This window comes from Nematolebias whitei, chromosome 6, assembly GCF_014905685.2.
Source record: "Nematolebias whitei isolate Nwh7 chromosome 6, NemWhi1, whole genome shotgun sequence".
NCBI classification, from domain to species: domain Eukaryota; kingdom Metazoa; phylum Chordata; class Actinopteri; order Cyprinodontiformes; family Rivulidae; genus Nematolebias; species Nematolebias whitei.
In genome coordinates this window covers 37,604,150-37,604,509 of record NC_056503.1, presented here as the reverse complement: position 1 = coordinate 37,604,509, position 360 = coordinate 37,604,150, and the positions used below count along the sequence as shown (strand labels likewise).

Sequence of the window (360 nt, the reverse complement as noted above, 5' to 3'; positions counted from 1 at the left end):
CACTCAACGTAACGTCACTCAACGTAACGTCACTCAACGTAACGTCACTCAACGTAACGTCACTCAACGTAACGTCACTCAACGTAACGTCACTCAGCGTAACGTCACTCAGCGTAACGTCACTCAGCGTAACGTCACCCAGCGTAACGTCCCTCGAGGTAAAGTCACTCAGCGTAACGTCCTTCAGCGTAACGTCCTTCAGCGTAACGTCCCTCAATTTAACGTCCCTCAGCGTAACGTCCCTCAGTGTAACGTCACTCGGCGTAACGTCACTCAAGGTAACATCACTTAACGTAATGCCCCTCAGCGTAACGCCCCTCAGCGTAACGCACCTCAGCGTAACGTCACTCAGCGTACCGT

General features: G+C 52.2%; 1 protein-coding gene across 1 annotated transcript in view; it reads right to left on the bottom strand.

The window, feature by feature from the left end:
• Positions 1-360, bottom strand: part of slc13a5b (solute carrier family 13 member 5b) — an 8,989-nt gene that overhangs the window by 4,947 nt on the left and 3,682 nt on the right. The gene's annotated exons all lie outside the window — the stretch shown is intronic.